At 43.1% G+C, this 17,440-nt stretch overlaps 1 pseudogene; it reads right to left on the reverse strand.

Annotated features, from left to right (window-relative positions):
- Positions 1-729: 729 nt before the first annotated feature.
- Positions 730-7,564, reverse strand: LOC104987628 (annotated as a pseudogene).
- Positions 7,565-17,440: the final 9,876 nt, after the last annotated feature.

A 17,440-nucleotide genomic window follows, 5' to 3' on the forward strand; every position in this document is an offset into this window, starting at 1 on the left:
ATCCCCAGTCCAGGTCGATGCATGAGACAGGGTGCTCAGGGCTGGTGTACTGGGATGACCCTGAGGGATGGGGTGGGGAGGGAGGTGGGAGGGAGGGTCAGGATGGAGAACACATGGACACCCATGGCTGATTCATGTCAATGTATGGCAAAAACCACCAAAATATTGTAACGTAATTAGCCTCCAATTAAAATAAAATTTTTAAAAAAGCGTATGTTCTTCATAGAGCTATGATGAGGATTAAATGAAATATTGCACATAAATCTTTTTTTTTTAATACGCAAGTATTTGTTTTAATTACTCCTAATTGAAGGTTCCTATTTTTGGAGAATAGCAAGGCATTTTATTATTCACTGTTTCCATTCTTTTTTTTTTTTTTTAATACTGAAGTATAGTTGATTTACAATGTTGTGTTAGTTACAGCAAAGTATCCAGCTATATGTATGTATATGTATGTATTTCAGATTCTTTTCAACTATAGGTTATCACAAGAATACTCTTTCCATTCTTTAAACATTTCCGCTGGTTTTGGCAAATTCACCTTCTTTTTTTTTCCCCACACTGTGCCACTTGCAGGATCTTAGTTCCTTGACCAGCGATTGAACTTGGGCCCTCAGCAGTGAAAGCACAGAGTCCTAAGCACTGAACAGTCAGGGAATTCCCAGCGAATTCACATTATCCTCATGACTGTATTTCAGGGTAATTCCAGGTATGTTGGTGGATTCATCATCAGTCCACTGTGTATCTTTCTGTAATATTGAAGAGCAGCACTCTGCAGCTTGCATAAACAGGGCAAAGGTGGAGGGGTCTCTGGTCAGCTTCTTCCAAGTGGCTGGAGCCTTGCATTAGGCAGGTTGAAGTCTAAATATGTGTCCAATCTCATGGGTTAAAGTCTTACAGGATTGTAGCAAGAAAACATCATCCAGGAGGGTAATAGTTATCAAAAACCAAAAATCCCCTTGGAAAGTATTTTCTGGAGCTTCTTCACTTTGCCTTCATAGAGATATAAAATCACTGTCATACCTGGCAAAGCTTGCCCATACCAGCTGTCAAAGAGGCCTGTCCAAAGACAAAATGCTAAGATCCTCTTGGATAAAGATTGACCATTGTTACTGTCACAACACAGAAGGCATCTTCAGGTTCCTTCTCTTTTAAGAACTTCAGAATGTGTCCTGCATGAATTGTGGGCTTTATGTGTTCTCATTGCACTAAAGGAACACTCTGTTACAGAGATAAGAACTAGTTCTAGGAGTTTTACTATCTAGCCATAGCAAAATGCTTCAAAGTAGCCCTTGAGTCATTTAATATATTTTTCACTGATAACTCTGGTGTTTCCCAAGAGATCCATTGCACTGTGTAACCATGCTGCATTTCTCAGAAGATGTCTTTCTGTAAGGGTTACTGAAAAAGTGTTCAAAGTCTTGGGGAGCCCCGAGATGGGAGGTGACCCAATCTGATGTAAATGCAAAGTAATGGATCCAAAAAGACCATTGTCTGCCTGGAAGTCTTCCATCAAAAGCCATTACGTCTCATACTGTGACACAAGCACTGGGCACTTTGAGTTGAGAGCTGTTTTAGTGTCTGTTCAGAGTGCTGTCCTGCGTGCCTCTTTGGGGAGGAAGATTCCCATTGACATTTTCACCGTTCTAGGACAGGCATGTCTGGGCCTAAGAAAATACTGTCTGGGCTGTCTTCACCCAACAATAGTTTGTTATTCTGAGAGGAAAGGATGATCCAGAAGTTAAAAACATGGCTTTTGGAGCCACATTGCCTGGCTTTGAATCTCATCTCTGTCACTGTGTGACCTTGGACAGATTACTTAACCTCTCTGGTCCTCAGTTTCTTCATCTATAAAATAGAAAATATATTTCATAGGGTGCTTTCAAATTTTTTTTTGTTTTTCAAATTTTTTTTTTTGATGTTCATTTTATTTTTATTACTTATTTGGCTGCTGTGGGTCTTGTGGCACACAGGATCTTCCATCTTCATTGTGGCATGAAAAAAATCTTTAGTTGTGGCATGTGGAGTCTAGTCCCCCCAACCAGAGATTTAACCCAGGCTCCCTGCATTGGGAATGCAGAGCCTTAGCCACTGGACCACCAAGGAAGTCCCAGTGCTGAGTTAATTTTTTAAAATGAATGTATGCACACCACTTCAAATGAAACCTGGAGTACAGGAAGGTTTATGTGTTAGCCAGTCACATCATCCAGGACCCAGGGAAGGGCCCTCGGCATAAGCCCTCAGCAGTGGCAAGACCATTTCTTTCTGGCTGAGATCAGTGGATGGGACAAAGCCCCCTGTTATGAGTCAGGATTCCTAAGTGTGTTCCCACCAGACCTGCAGGTTGTGACCTTGAGCTGTGATCCTTTTCTCCTTGGTCCTATTTCCCCTTTTGTAAATTGTGGGGGTTGGACATGGCAGGGGGGTGGTCTCAGAGGTGGGGTCCTCATAGTGAATGATTGGGACAGAAGCAGAGACATGAACTAAAATGACAAAGCAGAAATCCAGAATGATCTTTTAGGGCACCCGAAGGTAGACCAGTGAGCAGGAATACTGCTGGCCTGGGGGGGAATGGTGGCATGCTCAGGTGAGAGACCTAATTTCTGCTTGGGTTGGAAGAGATGAGAAACCCCATCCTCTCCCACCACCTCCCACCCTGAACTCCTTGGCAGCATGCAGCAGCGTGGCACTGACAACTCCTTTGCCTTACTCTAGCAGTCTAGTTTACTGCAGAAGTGTAAAGTGTTCATGCTGAGAAAAGCCTGGAAAGTTTCAGTAAATGCTTCCCAGGGGTTTATCTGTGCCAGGGACTGGAATTCAGGGAGAAAATGAACTGCCTTCTCCTCCTGGGAAGTGATGCTGGCGGGAGCAGGACATGATGCTGAGAGGATACGATGCCTGAGAGGACTGTGCATAATTCCTAGGGAGGCTCCTTATGGGAGAGACTTGGGGAAGAGCCAACTGAGGGCCATACATCGCAGCCGTGGCCCCTGGGGGACCTCATATCCATGCTGACTTGGAGGATGCAGGAGATAAGAGGGAGGTCTTGGCTGCCTCTGGAGAGGTTAACCTGCCAGTTACACCAGGAAGAGGCAAAGATTAAAGGTCAGGGAGAGCCTTCTTTGCTGGTGACCCCCTTGGGGAAGGGTCTTTGGCCTGGTCCTCCTAGGAGTCACCCTATGGAATGAAATCCAGTTCACTACTTTTACAGATGCCAAGGACAGGGCCAGGTGCTGGAAATAAAACCCAAACTAAAATGCAGCTCCTTAGGGACTTCCTTTGCAGTCCAGTGGTTAAGACATACAACAAGAGCAAACGAACAAGAACAGGAGCGCTGGAACCAGGATAGAACTTTCTCCTGCAAAGTACCCCCAGCTTCCTCTACTGGCAAAAATTAACATTGTAATTGCAACAATAGGGATTAAAGGGTCTGATCCATTATCGAGAGCAGATCATGAAAGGTTGATTTAGCTCTGAGAGGCAATAAATTGATAACTAGCGCAAGAGTCAAGAACTTTAAAACAGCCATTATGAATATATTCAAGGATGGAATGGAAGAGACAGACACAATAAATTAACAAATGGATAATCTTAGCAGAGAAATGGAAACTATAAAAACGAACCAAGTAGAATTAGACATCAAGATGGAGAGTAGCTAATTAGTTTTTTGACGAAGGATCCAGAGAAATTCAATAGGGAAAGGAAACTTTTTCAACAAACTGTACTGAAAAAACTGGGTAAACATATGAGATTGTTTATGATCCTAAACAGAAAAGGTTAAGAGACAAAGCTTCTAGAAGAAAGCATTGAAGAAAATCTTCATGATCTTGAGCTAAGCAAATATTTCTTAGACTGGACTCAGAAAGCAGTAACCATAAAGACTGAGAAATCAAAATGTAAAACTTCTGTTCATCAAAAGACACTTAAGAAAATGAACAGGCAAGTCATGGGCTAGGACATGTCTAGATCCCAGTCTATATTTGTAACTCATATTCTGCAAAGAGTTTGTATATATATTATATAAAAATTCACACATCAATTTCAAACACAATTAAATTCATACACCAATTAAAAAGCACCATAAAAATAATAGTGAAAAGACTTGAACAGACACTTCACCAAGAAAGATATACAAATGGCCAATAAGCATATGAAAAGGTAAATTGCATCATTAGTCATTAAAGAAATGCAAATTGAAACCAAATGACATATACCGTTTCATAGTCGCTAGAATGACTAAAACTTAAAAGACTGACAGTAATTGTTAGCAAAGACATAAAGCAATTAGAATTCTCATAACTGTTCATGGGAATGTAAAATGATAAAACCACTTTGGTAAACAGTTTGGAGGTTTCTTTTAAAGTTGAACATATACCTACTCTATGATCTAATATTTCTACTCCTAGAGATTTACCCAAGATAAATGAAACTTTTTATCCAGACCTGTGTCCAATTGTTCATGGCTACCTTGTTCCCACTAGCCAAAATCTGGAAACAACCAGTTAGCCTCCAACAAGTAAATAGATTTAAAAGATTGTAGTATATCCATAAAACGGAATACTACTCAACATTAAAAAGGAACAAAATGTTAATTCAAGGAACAACATGGATAAGTCTAGAAACATTATGCTAAGTAAAAGAAGAGACAAAAGAGTACAGATATCATGATTCCATTTCTATGAAATTCCAGAAGAAGCAAAACTAAGCCAGATGATTGGAATCAAATGGGTGATTACCTAGAAGAGGGGGTCACAGGTTGATCACAAAGGGGCAGGGAATAACTTTCTAGGTTGATGGGAAATGTCTATACCTTGATTAAGGGGGTGATGGCATGGGATTATGCATTTGACAAAACTCAAGAACCATATATCTTATCTTTTACATGTATTTATTTGGCTGCACCAGATCTTAGTTGCAGCACGTGGACTCTTTGATCTTCCTTGTGGCATGCAAGATCTTTAGTTGTGGCATACAGAAACTTTAGTTGCAACATGTGGGATCTAGTTCCCTGGCCAGGGATCAAACCCAGGCCCCCTGCACTGGGAGTCTTAGCCACTGAACCAACCAGGGAGATTCCCTCAATGAGCTATATACTTAAAATGTCCATTTTATTTGTAAATTATACTTGAATAAATTTGGTTTTATAAAGGGATTTACTGAGCATGTACTAGATGCCTGGTTTGTGAACTGTGAAGAAAGAATGAACATAAAATAAGTTTTATAGAAAGAGAGGAACAAAGAGGAAGTAGTCGAAGATATACAAGACAAGGAATAACAAACAAGGTATTTAAGAAGATGAGAAAGGAAGGACACTTAGAGCCTGGTTGGCTGTGGTCGAGGAGAAGGAAATGGCAACCCACTCCAGTATTTTTGCCTGGAGAATCCCATGGATGGAGGAGCTTTGTGGGCTACAGTCCATGGGTCGCAAAGAGTCAGACACAACTGAGCGTTTCACTTTCACTTTCACTTTGGCTGTGGTCAGCGTGGTAGACACTGAGACAAGAAAAGGAGGACAGTGGAAGGAAGAGCTGCTGAGAAACAGGCAGAGGGCTGTCAGACCATGCCGTGGTCCCAGCTGAGCCTGACAGACTTGAATCTCTGATTGCCCCAAGGATAGAATTTCTGCCGGAGTCCAGCTCCAGAAGCCAGGGATTCAACCTGGAGAGATGAATGGTGTCGGCGATGAGGCAGCCTCTCAGTTTTCTATGGACTGCCTGTTTATTTCCAGTTTAAGATTCTCTTTAATACTTTTACAAAAACATTAGGCCAGAGGTTTGACATTTTCAGTTCCCCCTCTCCCAGATTTATTATCTCCATAAATCACTGTTGCTCTTCAGAGTTCCTGCTTCAGTGATTCTCTCAGAATCAGCCTTATCATCTATTATCTACCTCCTCTAATGTGTCCTATAGTTAACTTGTGATTACATTGTAACTCATGCTACATTCCTCAGTTTACTACTTATCTTCCTAAATTCTGTTTGCCCCTAACATCCTGAGCTCACTATCTCTTAAAAGGGCTTCTAGCTATAGTGTCTCTAAAAATTCCTAACTTCTATGCTGCTGCTAAGTCACTTTAGTCGTGTCCGACTCTGTGCAACCCCACAGACAGCAGCCCACCAGGCTCCCCTGTCCCTGGGATTCTCCAGGCAAGAACACTGGAGTGGGTTGCCATTTCCTTCTCTAATACATGAAAGTGAAAAGTGAAAGTGAACTCGCTCAGTCGTGTCTGACTCTTAGCAACCCCAAGGACTGCAGCCTACCAGGCTCCTCTGTCCATGGAATTTTCCAGGCAAGAGTACTGGAGTGGGGTGCCATTGCCTTCTCCACCTAACTTCTATAAGCTATAGTAAAATATGCTAACTTTACAACATTCCTTAAATCTTTAACTTCTAACTGTTTTAATTATTTCTAAGCCCTAAATTCAGTAAACTCCTTTGCCATAAACATTCTCCTCACAAATAGGCTTCAGATAGCAATCCCTCCCATGGCCTCAAGCTACAGCCTATGTGCTCATCCTGGAACACTCTTTTGTAAAAGTCCTTGAACAAATGTCAATGATTAACTTTATGAATTATTTTCTGAGCACAGCTGCAGAAGGCTTTGTGCCTTCTCACGCTCCTCTCAAGAACAATAAGCACCTTAATATTCCTTTTCAGTCAACTCAGCCAAGGAGAGGAAAAGACAAGTCAAAATTACAAGGCCTAACTCCTTTATCCCGGGACTGTGCCTGCGGAATGAGGAGAGGGGTCTGGGGCTGTGCCTCCATTTTGTCAGTAACGCCTAGCGCAGCTCCCGACAAATTTCTCCAGCATTGCTTGTTGAACTAGTGGAGAGGCAGGGAGTGGGTACAAATTGTGGGGTGTTTAAAAACATGTGTCATGGATGGGAAAAATAATAAGAGTTGGAGGCACTGACAACTACCGATAAACAGGAGTTAGGCTGGGAGGGAAAGGAAGTGAAGCCAGGAGGGGAGCAGAGGGAGGAAGTGGAAGGCTTGTGGGACAGGCGGAACAGGTAAGAGCGCTAGAAGCAGCAGGTCTCGATCCCGCTGGGTCTGGAATTGATGATTTGTGGTCTGATCTATTCCTCTCTCTCCTGGGCTTCTCCAGCGGCCCGGTGGTAAAGAATCTGCCGGCAGTGCAGGAGACACGGGTTCAATCCCTGGGTCAGGAAGATCTCCTGAAGGAGGAAATGGCAATATTTTTGCCTGGAAAATCTCATGGACAGTGGAGCCTGGCAGGCTATAGTCTATAGGGTCGCACAGAGTTGGACATAACTGAGTGACTAGGCACGCCTACACCTCTTTCTCCTACAGACACAAGACCTAGGATTTCTTTGGTGCTCTTTTTTTCAGTGAATTCCTCACATTTACTGAAAGCCTATTGTATAGTAATGCAAATTGGCATGAAGTGAAAGGTTTGTGCAGATTTTCTCCACCTAATAGATACATTCTCCTGAGGCTGTATTCATACAGAGCTCTGTGTGCCCACCTCAGCAGCATACTTCACACTGCAATTTAAAAAAAAAAAGTGTTTTGTTTACTTATGTATTTATTTGTCTGCATCGGGCGATAGTTGCAGCCTGTGGGATCTTCAGTTGCAGCATGTGGGATCTAGTTCCCTGACCAGGGATCAAACTTTGGACCCCTGCATTGGGAGAGCAGAGTCTTAGCTACCTGACCACCAGGGAGGTCCACCTCACACTGCCCTTTTAAACCGAGAACACAGCTACCTAATCTTAACATTTTCACACCCTTTAGCCAGCAATTTCACATCTAAGAATTTATTCTTACTGCTGCACCTGGACATGCGCAGGCTATTTGTTTTAATGCCATTTACAATCATAAGAGGAATAACACACCAGGAGGCTCGTTAAATGAACAATAGTACTTCCATGCAATGAAATACCATTGTATCCATTACAAGAAAAAGAAAGTTCTTTCCGTATCAATATGAACTGGTTTCAAGGTGTTTAAAGTGAAAATGAAAATAAGATACCGAACAGTATTTTGTTTTATTATTTGTGTAAAAACAAAAGCACATGGACACCTAGAAACTGGACACTAGTCACCCCTGGGGCAGTTCTGCAGCTTAGGGACAGGAGAAGGACTGATTCTGTACTCCACACCCTTTGTACCTTTATAATTTTGTGTTAGTTTACCTTTAGAATTTTGAGAGGGTAAGAGAGTTTGAGAAATGGAAAGAGAGGAGGGGGAGTGGGGGCAGCAGTGAGAGAGAGTATAAATGAATTACTTATTAGTGTCTGGAGGACAGAGGGAAACCTCAACCTAAGAATGAAGCCCTAAGAAGCACCTTCAGGACTTTACCCCCAGGGTCGCTCAGTTGTCACTGGACATTTCAAGCACCTATCCAGCTCCAAACAGCTGCATCTCAGAGGGCCGCTCTCGCTGTCTGGAATTGGGATCCACCACTTATCTCTGTCCAGACACCTCTCCTTTACTCAGCTTCCTGGCGACCTCACTTGCCCAGAGCTCAGCTAAGAAGCAAAACATGTTTTAAACTGACTCTGAAGTGTCATCATACATGTCACTAAAGCTCATGCATTTGTTTGATCCTAACTCAGAGCCCACTTCCCTTTGTGAGCATCTTTCAGGTCCCTGGAGTTGGTATGAGTATTATTTCTTTATTAATTAATCAGGCTGTGTCAGGTTTTAGTTACGGCATGTGGGATCTAGTTCCCTGATCAGGGAATCGAACCGGGTCCCCTGCATTGGGAGCTCGAAGTCTTAGCCCCTGAACCACCAGGGAAATCCTGAGGGTTATTATTATTTTTTTTTTTTTCTGAGGGTTATTTTAAACTGAAGACATTTTAGGGGTTTCCCTGGTGGTGTAGTGGATGAGCCAATGCAGGGGACACGGGTTCGATCCCTGGCTCGGGAAGATTCCACTTGCCTCAGAGCAACTAAGCCCACATGCCGAAACTACTGAAGCCCCTGCACCTGGAGTCTGTGCTCGGCAAGAAGAGAGGCCCTGCAGTGAGAAGCCCATGCACCACAGTGAAGACTAGCCTCCACTAGAGAATGTCTGCACACAGCAATGAAGACCCAGCACAGCTGGGTCTAAATAACTAATAAAAAAAATAAACTGAAGACATTTGAGACACAGCAGGCATAGAGAGAAGCCTTTTGGAGCTTCCCTTATCTGACTACAAGGTAAAACCTTTGAAAGCGAAGGTACCGTAAATCCCTTCTTCCAGGAATCTTCGCTCCCTAGAGAAAACCAATCACTGGATGAGAAATTATATAAACTAACATTATCACTAAACGTTCATACCTTCCATTTGTTTCCCTGAAAGTCACTTTGTCTTCCCTAAAAAAGGCTCATTTGTCCTTCCCATACAAGCCCTTTCACCCCTTCCCTTTCCCCTGTTAGGCTGGTATGGAAACTCCTATTTCTAGATGTTCAGTGAGCCATTTCATCTGAATGCTCCCACATGCATATGAATCAAATTTGTGCATTTTTCCTCCAGTGATCTGTCTATCATCAGTTAGCCCCTGATCACTGGACCTAAACTAGTAGAGGAAAAGTTTTCTCTCCTTGCTGAGTTGTTTTTTTTTAATACTTATTTTTATTTACTTGGCTGCACCAGATCTTGGCTGTTTCACACAGGATCTTTGGTCCTCACTGCAGGATCTCTTAGTTGCAGCATGTGAACTCTTAGTTGTGACATAAGGGATCTAGCTCCCTGACCAGCAATCGGACCCAGGCTCCCTGCATTGAGAGCACGGAGTCTTAGGCACTGGACCACCAAGGAAGTCCTTACTTTGCTGAGTTTTAACTGAGCTTGGTTAACAGACCCATTGGAAAAAAGAGACAGCAAATTATAAGAAGAGAGGAATGTTATTTCACGCAGAAACCTTCCTTCAATTTCACTGATAGATGACAACCTAACTGTTGCAGGGAAGACAGAAACATCTATTTCAAACAAACAAACAATAATAAACTCAAAGAAGTGCAGGTTATTTGCCACTTTGCATGTCCTGATGTCATGAGGGCATCTGGAATTAGCCCACAGCCCAGCCACTGCTATCTGTAATCATGGCCCATGTTTTAACACAAAGAGCTAAATTCTCTTCGGGGCTTTCTGATGGAGAAAAGAGAGCAGAGCGTGTCAGGGAGATTTCTATGTAAACCTTTTAAAACTGTCTGAGGGTTAAAAGCATAAACCCCATCACTTCGAGATCTTGACTTTTACAGAACAACTCATTCCCCTAAGGTTTCACGTCAGTGCAGCGGGAGGGAGAAGGGGAAGGTTTGTTCAGTGCTTAGACGATTACAAAATCACAGAGTTCAAATAGACAAAGGAAAATCAACAGCAGCTTGCTCTTTTTTTTTTTCTCCATGGGCTCTTGAATGAGCCCAGCAAGGGAGGAGTCTGTCTGCCCAAAAGGCAGCAGGGCTCAAAACCAGGGTCCAGATTTTTGCTCTGCAAAAACCTCTAGATGAACACAGTCACTCGATTCTCTAAGCCTGTGCTTTGTCTTCTGTTCAATGGGAATAACAACCTCTAAGCTCTTGGTGTTACCAAATCGTTGTGATTATTTAATTCAGATCAACTTACTCTAACAAATATTTACTGAGAATCTACTGTGTGCCCTGCCTGGCACCAGGTAATCCCTGTAGGGAGAACGGAAAAATGAATAAAACATTGTTTTTTACTTCAAAGAGCTTGTCATCTGGCAGGACCAAATTAACTACCAGATGGTGTGAGATAATAGAAAATATCTGTTGGTCTCTGTTCCTGGTTCTTGACACAGAGCTCCTGAAACCCTTGTAATTTCCTGGAGGATAGCAGTGAATTGTATTCTAAAGAGGAGACTCTGGGTGGACTCCTACTTGTCTCCTGGCTGGAAGGACCAAACCATAATTAGAAACTTGGAATTTTCAGCCCTGCCCCCGCTTCCTCTTGAAAAGGGAAAAAGACTGAAAATGGAGTTATTGATGGATCATTCTGATGTGATGAAACCTCCATAAAAATCCCAACTGTATGGGATTTGGAGGACTTCCAGGCTGGTGAGCAGGTGGAGATTTGGGGAAAGAGGGCACGGAGGCTCTACAACTTCTCCCTGTGTCTTGCCCTGTACATCTTCCATCTGTCTGTTCCTGAGCTATAGTCTTTCATTATATACCAGTAATCTAGGAGGTAAAACGTTTCTCTGAGTTCTGTAAGTCTGAGTTAGCAAATTAATGAAAATCAAGGAGAGGGTCATGGGAACCTCTGATTTATAAGCCAGTCAGAAGTACAGGTAACAACCTGAGCTAGTGACTGACATTGAAGTCCAAGGAGGGGTCATTGGGCCCTCCAGCCTATAGCCCATCAGGCAGAAGCACAGGTGGTAATCTGGGGGCTGGGGGTGAAGAGTTGAGGGAGCAGTCTTGTGGCACTGAGCCTCAGCCTATGGGATCTGATGCCATCTCCAGGTAGATAATATCAGGATTGAGTTGAATTGTAGGACACACAGCCGGTGCCCCAAGAATTGCTTGTTGGTGTGGGAAGACCCCCCTGTCCCATACACACACATCGAAAATCGGGTCTTAGAACGTACTTTAGATGGGAAAGTGCCTTAGAAAGGAAACCCTCCTCTACAAAAGTTAAGTGTCAGTACTTTTTCTGGAAGTTTGGAGTTTGTGGTGACACTCTTACTAAAGGAGCACCATAGCGTAAAACCAGGTTTAGCAAATTAAGCAAAGAAGCACCCTGTCCAAGCCCTACCACCCAAGAATCCATCTTTCTTGTAAACCTTTCCAAGAAAAAGATGCAATTCCACCCTCCAAACCAAGAGACCCCTTGATCCTGCTGATCTAGCCTCTCAAAGCCTCCGGAATCAGCCCCCTGGCACAACTGGAGTCCTGCTCACAAGTTGCCCTTATGGATAAGGTGTTAGCAGAACACAGCCGTGCCCATTCATAATATCCATGGTTGATTCATGCTTTAACAGCAGGACCAAGTAGTTGGTAAGAGACTGAATGGCCCACAGAGCCAAAAAATATTTTCTATCTGGCCCTTTATAGTGTGGTGATAAACAGGAATTAGCCACTATTACTTGTGGTTGGCAGAGACACTAAGGCAGGCAGAGGAGTGGGAAAGCTTTAGAAAAGTGCAAGCTTCAAATGTGCCCCAACTGGAGGCTGCCGGCCTGGGGAAGCTGAAGATGAGAGGCCAGACGCCGGGCGACCTGTGTGACTGGTTAGCGGCCCATACTGGCTTCCTCTGGTTGGTCCCAGGTTGGAAGCAGGGACAAAAACTAGGGGCATTGTCAGTTATTAATCAAATCCTAGCTACTTGAGACCAGCTCTTACCAGGGTTATTTTTTGGCTTCCTGAGCTGGTGGCTCTGACAGATGGTGGTCTGACATCCTGCAAGTCTGACTTATAGATAACAAGCTGGCTTCCTGAGCTGGGTACTGTAGAGGATGGATTGGTTTCCTGGACAGAGTGCTGTAGATTATGGAAAAGGGTCCTATTTTTATAGAGGATCTGTCTATTTTCCATTTGCATGTTCAGTCTCTCAAGAGAAGTTACCTTATTCCAGTGGTGATCATTTTGTAATGTATCAAGATATCAAATCACTATGTCATGTACCTGAAACTAAATTTGTAAGTCAATTATGCTTCAGTAAAAATATATATACATATAGATGTATGTATGTGAAGTTTGCCTATTCCAGGATTAGGTTAAATGTTTTCAGTGAGTGGGTCCTAGATACCTGGGTAAGTTACTTCAGATCTCTGTGCTTCTGTTTCCTCATTCATAAATTGAGGATTATGATAGTTCTTGCCTTGTAGGGTTTTAGAAAAATTAAGCCCATGTACAATGCACCCAGCAGAGTGCCTGATACATAGTGTGTCTCGGTGAATATTACCCACTGTATTGCAATGTTCCCACAGAGTTCCTTCAAGGCAAGGTCTGTGGCTTTTGTCTCAGTCGTCCAGCTTCTGTCAGAGGGTTTGACGCATAGCAGCTATTCAATAAATATGTGATGAGTAAGTGAGTGACTTGTAAGAAACCAGAAATAGAGGGAACCTGGGCTGCCCATCTCAGATAGAGGATAATCTCTGTATTGTGTTGCGTGTGTGCTCAGTCGCTCAGTTATTACTATATAGTGAAAAAGGCCTAAACTTGAGGACCCCCATTCCCACCTGGGTATTCCGGCCATAACCCTGTCTTAAAGCTAAGGGAATCCTGTTCCCCACCGACTAGACCCAGGGGAGACCCAGTGACGGGGGAGTCTCTGACTCTCAATGATACTTTGACTTTACTAAATAATTCCTGTGTTTTCTTTAAATTGCCTCTCTATCTTTTTGGAAGCCTTCCCACTCCTGTAATTGGTGCTGTGGAAGTTGGTGTCAATATTTACAATCTGATTCAGTAGTTTCCAAGGCTGCTCTGATCCTTCAATTTAATAAGAAACAACAGCCAAGCAAGATATTCCTTCCCCCTGCACCTTTGACCTTGACAGAGCTGGCCTCGCAAGGAAGTGGGGCCTTGGATTCCAGCAGCTGCTGCCGGATCCTCTCCCAACCTCCAGTCCCTCTGCCTGGGTGCAGCACCCAGTCTGAGCCCCACGACCCAGGAATCCATCTTTCCTGTAAACCTTTCCAAGAAAGAGACACAACTTCACACTCCAAAACCAGAGACCACTTGGTCCTGCTGATCTCTACTCTTCAAGCCTCAGGAATCAGCTCCCTCCCCACCAGCCCTTCTGTATTTGTCGTGTCTTGGACCCTCATGACTCCTCCCTTGAGCTCCAGCAGTGCCCTTCTGACTCCAGCCTTCCTCTGCTCCATCCCAGCCCCTGGTCCAAAGAGATGACCTGGTCACTTTTCAGTGTGCAACCCTCCAAAAACTTCCCATCACCTATAAGTTAAAGTCCAGCACCCTTCAAATGGCATCTGTGGCTCTTCCCTGAGCTCTCCCAGCCTGCTCTGTCCCTACCACTTCTGCCCTGCACTTCACCAGAGCTGCCAAGCTGTCCAAGATGGTAGTCAGTGGTTGCCTGCAGCTCTATTAAATTTTGATTAAGATGAAATCAAATTAAAAATTTAGCCTCTTAGTTGCACTATCCACATTTCAAGTGCTTAATTGCTAAAGGCTACATAATGGACAACATAGAGATAAAACATTTCCATCAACACAGAAAGTTTTACTGAACTCTTCTAGAAAAAGGTTTTGTGTTTCTCTGCACACATCATGGTACTTCACCCTGCCAGATTTTTACTCATGTCTCTGTCCGAATACTCACCCTCCCCTCTTTCCACTGAGTGATTCTTCAAGACTCAGCTCAGGAGTCACTTCCAAGAAGCCTTGTTTGAAGCCCTAGGCTAGGGTGAGTGCTGGGTTTCTGGGTTCTTAATAGCACCTCACATTAGCTAATGTTTATCTGACCACTTACCATTTGCTGACATATCTGTCTCCTCTGGGAAATTGTGAGTTCCTCCAGGGTAAAAACCGTGTCTTTACAGGCCCAGCGTCCCCAGTACCCAGCATGAAGCAGGTGTCCATTACTGTTGGCTGAACTCATACTAACAGAACACTCAGCAGTGCGTGACCACAGGACAGGATTTAGCTGTGTGTCAGTGAAGACCCTCAAGTAGAGAGAAACTAATCAAGAGGAAAGGGGACTGGATGGTTCAGTAACTGGGAGGTTCAGGGGCAGTTCTTGCTCCATGCATGGTGGGATCCAGAGGCTCAGAACATGTTATCTGGTCCCCTCCCCAGTTCTTGGCTCTACTGATTACTGTAGCTTTTTGCCTTTTCCCACATGTCATACAAATGAAAACATATAGTATGTAGTCTTGAGTCTGGCTTCTTCCACTTAACATAAAGCAATTGATATTCATACATGCCGTTCTGCACACCAATAGTTCATTCTTTTTTATTGTTAAATTTTGTTGTATGAATGCGCCGTATTTTATTTATCTATTCTCTACTTGAGGGCCTTTTGGGTTGTTTCCAGTTTGGGGAAATTATGAATAAAGCTGCTATAAACAGATTTTCAATTGTCTTGAGTAAATACCCACAAGTGGGCTTTCTGGTTGAATGGTAAGTGTTTAACTTTGTACAAAACCGCCAAACTGTTTTCAGACAGACCGTATTTTTTGCATTCCTGCTAGCAGTGTATGAGCACTGCAGTTGCTTCGCATTCTCACCAGAACTTGAGTTTGCTGGGTTTTTTATTTTAACCATTCTAACACATGTGTAGTGGATCTCACTGTGGTTTAAGTTTGCATTTCCCTAATGACTAATTCATTTGAATATTTTTCTATGTGCTTTTTTTTTGCGATCTATATATCATCTTGGGGGAAGTGTCTGTTCAAACGTTTTACCCGTTTAGTTGACTATTTTTTATTGAGTTTTATGAGTTCTTTATATATTCTGGATTCAAAGCCTTTATCAGACATACATTTTGTAAATATTCTCTCCCAGTCTGTGGCTTGTCTTTTCACTTTTTAATGTGTCTTTTGAATAGAGGAATTTTTAAATTTGAAGAAACTCATTATTTTTTATTTTATAGGTTATGCTTTTAGTGTCATACCTAAGAAATCTCAGCCTAACCCGAAGCCATAATGCTTTCTCCTAAAAGTTTTGCAATTTTAAGTTTTACATTTATGCCTAAGTCCTTTTCGAGTTCATTTTTTTTAAGGTGTGAAGTATGGATTGAAGTTCTTTTTTTTGCATATGGATATTTAATTATGCTAACATCATTTCTTGAAAAGCCTTTCTCCATTGAATTCTCTCTTTATCTTTGCCACAGATTGACCGACCAAATATACGTGGATCTGTTTCTGGACTCTGTTCTTTTCCGCTGATTCACCTTCCTCCCCTTACCATGCTGTCTTGACCTCTGTAGCTTATGGTAAATACGGAAATCAGGTAGTGTGAGTTTTCCAACAGTGTTCTTCTCTTCTTTAAAATTGTTTTGGTTATTCTAGTTCTTTTGCCTGTTTATATAAATTTTAGAATCAACTTGCAGACTCCGCATTTCTCTGGGGAATCCACTGGGGGCAGGGGCTGCCTGGTCAGGATCCACACCTCTGTTGGTGATTTATTATGAGGTGGTTCCAGGACAGAATGGTGACTAGTACAAGACTCTGAGACTGGACTGCGCGGACTCAAATCCTAGCTCTAGTTCATCCCACAACTTGGGAAAGATACTTGGCACCTCAGTACTCCATTTCCTCTCCTGTAAAATGAAGGAAATGGCCGCACCTGTTTTATGGGATTTTTGTAGGATGGCAATAACACGTGGAAAGCAGAACAGTACCTGGCACACAGTAAACCCCTGATAAGTGTTGGCTATTATTTGTATTTGGAGCAGGCAATGGCACCCCACTCCATTACTCTTGCCTGGAAAATCCCATGGATGGAGGAGCCTGGTAGGCTGCAGTCCATGGGGTCACTAAGAGTCGGACATGACTGAGCAACTTCACTTTCACTTTTCACTTTCATTCATTGGAGAAGGAAATGTATTATCTTTACTGATCTCAGTCTTTCCCCTTCTCTCTGCACTCCCACTAACATTCCACAACTGCTAAACTACTGATTTTTCTCTCAAGGACATTTCTCAGGCTTTTAAGTCACTTAATAGTCAGCTTATGACATTGCCATGGCCCTCCTGGAAGTTCAATATGCAGATATTTGCTGTTTCACCTTATCTGTTTCTTCTCATTTTGACATTTATGGAAAATCTGTTCTGTGAGCAGTACGATTTGGCTTGGTAGTGAAAGGCCAGGCTGAGGGTTGCCTCCTGTGTCCCGAGACTGAAGGCCAAGTACAGTGATTGCCGTACACCTGCCGGCAAGCAAGGGCTGAGCCTGTCCTCTGACTGGGTCCATTCTTCCTCCATCAGCGTGGCATATGCCAGGGGCAAGGATTTGATCTGTCTGGATCCAGCAGATTCTCCTCAACAGGGGAATCTACTTCCCCCACAGGGTCAGGAGTTGTGGGAGAGTGAAGTCTCAGGGTCTCTGATTTATCAGTGATCTCAGAGGTGTTCTTACCTTTCCCAGTGGAAAGGGGGCTGTGTCTACTCTGATGCTGAGTACTTTTTTCTACATAGTTTAATACTTTTCACAGTCATAGTTTGAAAATGGATTGCTTTTTTGCTGCCTTCTTTAAAGGAAGTCACTGAGTATCATTTAATATTTCCTTGATAATTCAAAGCCATAATCATGTACATCAATGGTTACATTAGGATTGTAGCTGAAATTCAGCCCCTGAACACTGGTACCAAATTGAATCTCAGAGTTTTGGGTGAAGTAGGCTTCCCTAGTGGCTCAGACAGTAAAGAATCTGCTTGCAATGCAGGCGAACTGAGTTCGATCCCTGGGTCGGGAAGATGCCCTGGAGAAGGGAATGGCTACCCACTCCAATATTCTTGCCTGGAGAATTCCATGGACAGTGGATCCTGGTGGGCTACA

This window comes from Bison bison, unplaced genomic scaffold, assembly GCF_000754665.1.
Source record: "Bison bison bison isolate TAMUID 2011002044 unplaced genomic scaffold, Bison_UMD1.0 scf7180017864101, whole genome shotgun sequence".
In the NCBI taxonomy this organism is placed as follows: Eukaryota; Metazoa; Chordata; class Mammalia; order Artiodactyla; family Bovidae; genus Bison; species Bison bison.